Here is a 4,860-nt window from a genome sequence, read left to right on the forward strand (position 1 = left end):
AAATAACACACATGGAATCATGTAGCAACCAAAAAAGTGTTAAACAATTTTTTTAACCTTTATTTCACTGGGCAAGTCAGTTAAGAACAAATTCTTATTTTACAATGACGGCCTACCTTGGCCAAACCATCCCCTAACTCGAACGCCCCTGGGCCAATTGTGCGCCACCCTTTTGGACACCCGATCACACCCGGTTGTGATACAGCTTGGGATCGAACCAGGGTCTGTAGTGACGCCTCTAGCACTGAGATGCTGTGCCTTAGACCGCTGCGTCACTCGGGAGCCCCAAAATATATTTTTGGTTTTGATTCTTCAAACTAGCCACCCTTTGCCTTGATGACAGCACTGCACACTCTTGGCATTCTCTCAACCAGCTTCACCTGGAATGCTTTTCCAACAGTCTTGAAGGAGTTCTCACATATGCAGAGCACTTGTTGGCTGATTTTCCTTCACTCTGTGGTCCAACTCATCCCAAACCATCTCAATTGGGTTGAGGTCGGGTGATTGTGGAGGCCAGGTCATCTGACTCCATCACTCTCCTTCTTGGTCAAATAGCCCTTACACAGCCTGGGTGTGTGTTGTGTCATTGTCCTGTTGAATAACAAATGATAGTCCCACTAAGTGCAAACCAGATGGGATGGCGTATTGCTGCAGTGGTAGCCATGCTGGTTAACTGTGCCTTGAATTCTAAATAAATCACTGACAGTGTCACCAGCAGTGTCACCAGCAAAGCACCCCCACACCATCACATCCCTTCCTCCATGTATCACGGTGGGAACCACACACGCAGAGATCATCCGTTCACCTACTCTACGTCTCACAAAGACACGGCGGTTGGAACCAAAAATCTCAAATTTGGACTCATCAGACCAAAGGACAGATTTACACCAGTCTAATGTCCATTCCTCGTGTTTCTTGGCACAAGCAAGTCTCTTCTTATTATTGGTATCCTTTAGTAGTGGTTTCTTTGCAGCAATTTGACCATGAAGGCCTGATTCACACAGTCTCCTCTGAACAGTTGATGTTGACATGTGTCTGTTACTTCAACTCTGTGAAGCATTTATTTGGGCTGCAATTTCTGAGTTTACATCCGAGGTTACTCTGGGTCTTCCTTTCCTGTGGCGGTCACCGTGAGAGCCAGTTTCATCATAGCGCTTGTTTTTGCAACTGCACTTGAAGAAACTTTCAAAGTTCTTGAAATTTTCCGCATTGACTGACCTTCATGTCTTAAAGTAATGATGGACTGTCATTTATATTTGCTTATTTGAGCTGTTGTTGCCATAATATGGACTTGGTCTTTTATAAAATAGGGCTATCTTCTGTATACCCCCCCCACACACACACACACACACCTCGTCACAGCACAACTGATTGGCTCAAACGCATTAAGAAGGAAAGACATAAGAAATTCCACAAATTCACTTTTAACAAGGCACACCTGTTAATTTAAATGTATTCCAGGTGACTACCTCATGAAACTGGTTGAGAGAATGCCAAGAGTGTGCAAAGCTGTCATCAAGGAAAACGAAACGTTGGCTACTTTGAAGAATCTCAAATCTCAAATATATTTAGATTTATTTAACACTTTTTTGGCTACTACATAATTCCATATGTGTTATTTCATACTTTTGATGTCTTCACTATTATTCTACAATGTAGAAAATAGTCAAAATATCGAAAAACCCTGGAATGAGTAGGTGTGTCCAAACCTTTGACTGGTACTGTATATAACCTATTGAGATTTTCAAAGTCTAACGGACATTCAAATTGACAATAACTTACAAACGTTTTAGGTCAAATAGGCTATTTCACAGTTTTTCATTGATTCAAATGTTTCAGACATTTGTGAATGAAATGCCATATTATTAATATAGGGTGAAGTCTGCATTAGTGGGACATCAGGTGTAGTGGGACATTTGTGTTTGAGAGTACTGTACTATGGTCATTTTGCAAACCAATCACAACAGATGTTATTTTGGGGTTGCTACTGCATATGTTCTGTGTTGGTTAGTGTGACATCACATCATTGATGGACATACCCATCATTTATGGTCAGGTTTCTTAGGTGGGGAGACCCGTTAAAAATGATGAAAAATCGCTGTACTATGAAACCTTACACTAGAATGACAAGGCTGTCATTCTGTCAATTATAATTTAACCATCTAGCATTTCAGTGTTAAAATGAATAGTTATTGATAGCGTTTTGAAATATAATAAACATTCATGTAAACAGCTTGAATATTTTATGAAAATCTGATTTATAGTACTGTCCCATATCTAATGAAGGAAATTACTGACAGGGAACTTTTCAGCTATAAAAATGCACAACATAAACCTTTAATCAATTTAAATATAATTTACTTCATTAGATATTCTAAAGTACATTGAAATATGTTGTTGTAGTTGTTCACAACATCTCAAAATCAAGTCTAGACGCTATATAGCACAATAAACATCATGGGATGACAGTGAAAGGAATGAAAGGGAAATAAACAAGGGTGGTAAGGAAAGAACGAAAGAACAATGACATGAAAGAAATGTAGGCTAGAAAAGAGCCTCAATTTATGAAAGGGGACAGCATTTAGGGAATAATAGAGGTGATTCCGGATCAATTAAAAGCTGAGCAAGCTCCTGTAGATAGATTTTCACCAAGAGCTTGGAATGTCCCCAAATCAATTTCCAAATAGCATTGATGAGAGGGTCTAATAGAAGATCAAGGACAACATAAAACATCAATAAAACAGAGAGTGTGTTATCTATATGCCTCTACAAAGTCTTATTTATGATTTCATAACAAGTGCCAGGTGAAGTGGGATAGTCATGTATTTCTAATGAGTAAATAGCGTCCCACTACATCTACTTAAATGTCCCACTAAAACTTAAAGCCACGCTTTAGCAAAAGTAGGGGTCTGATGTTCTTTTAGGGGTATTAGCATCCACTGAATAATACATTATCAACATGCTTCATCATCACAATGTAGATCAGACCTTAATTCATTGAAATAAACATACATTGAGTAGGGGTAGACTTGTTTTTATTGTGTACACAGCCATTGACCAAAAAGTGGCCCACTCATTGCATATATCACCCTAACCAAACAAAATGCTACCATCACTGATGTTCACATGAAGAGCAGTCTCCTCCATTCATGTTACGTTGCACATTTTGAAATCCTTAGCATAAAACACCTTCAATATCATAACGTTAGAGTGTGAACATACCTGCACCTCCTGCCTCGGGAACATTGCGTACCTCCTCGTCCCCTGAACCTCTCAGTTTGGAGCCCACGTTAAGCCTTTGCCGCGCCAATACAGGGTTTCTCTTTTTGCCTCTCTCTCTCTCTCTCTTTTAAATGAGGCATGGGTGCCCCCCTTCTATTCCTTTTGATCATTGCATGCATCTTTAAAACCGGGTCACATAAACTGCATTGCATGTCCCCGATAAAATACAGTATGCAGAGATATACATAGTATTTATTGTAAGCTACATTAAAAAAGTTAATTGCATGTACAAGCTTGCTTTATTTATTTTTCAAAATAAAGGTATGATCATGTCATTAGGCTATAGGATCCTGCAGCTATTGGCTAATAGCAGTAGGCTAGGCTAGTCAGTGGTATAAGCTGATATGTAACATATCTAAATAGACAACAGCATCTATTTGTTTGGCGGCGCATCTAATGGCTGCGCATCCAAGTTAAGCTTCCCCTAAAGTAAATTGAATTGAACTTGCCATAATGATATACTTACTGCTGTCTAAACAAAAATTAAATGAAATAATTCAAAAGACCAGACCAGTGTGCATGATTTAGCCACAGAGGATCAATAGCTTCTTTAAAAAAATATATATGTTGATTGATTGCTTTAAATCCCAGCGCAGCACATAACCTAAACTCGGGAAACGCGCAATTTGGGCAGCGCGTGTAGCAAATATCAAATAGCTGATTGTTCATTTACAGCTGTCCGTGTAAAGTATCTACAATCCTAAACCTATCACAATATTTCAAAATTAAATTGCGGGAAAAAGCACAAACGAGAGGAGACAAAAACACATCTCTAACCTGTTTGTCTTTAGTTAAACTAACAAAAATCTCAAATTCCAAAGGAGCCTATTATATTTGCACTATAGCAAAGAGCGTCGTTGAATGCATATTCACTGTCTTTATCAATGGGTGAGTCCGTGCCACTGGTAGGTTCTTTTTAGGACAATCATTTCCTCCTCTTGGCTAGATGGACGTCATAGTCTCCCCTTTTCATGGGCCTCGATTAGATGGTTGCGTTCAAGACAATGTCGTTTTTATTGATCTCAGCTTTTGATCTCAGCATTTTTGTGATATTAAAAATTCGGACATGGAGAGTAAAAGTCGTAGATTTGCATGAAATGTGTTTGTAAAAGGCAAAAATGTTCTCGCATCATACATTTAAAAAACATTTTTTTATCGGGGGCTGAGCTCTGGACCTGTGCAAAGAAAGGAGTGGGAAATCAGAACAGACTTTTTCGCGAACAGTTATTTAGGTTATATTCTTAGCCTAATTTATGACTATGCAATATACTCATCAGATTATACGAATAGTAGGCTATTTTACATCAGTCTGCACAAGCGACGATAGATGCATGCAATGCTTTATCATTAAGGGGACGTTTCTCGTGAAAATATAGCTTCCCCAAACGTTAAATTCACGCGCCCCCTATGGTTTGACAGAATTATTATAATTGTGTGAGACGTGATTGGGGCAAATTGAAGGCAACTAGAAAGAGAGCAAAAGCCATATTTTGTTAAACTCTTTGCAGACAGAGAGCAATGCTGCGACCTAGTGGTTGTGGCCCGACGGTTCTGTTTCAACCTTGTTGTGACGCTACC

This window comes from Oncorhynchus nerka, linkage group LG18 (assembly GCF_034236695.1).
Source record: "Oncorhynchus nerka isolate Pitt River linkage group LG18, Oner_Uvic_2.0, whole genome shotgun sequence".
Taxonomy (NCBI): domain Eukaryota; kingdom Metazoa; phylum Chordata; class Actinopteri; order Salmoniformes; family Salmonidae; genus Oncorhynchus; species Oncorhynchus nerka.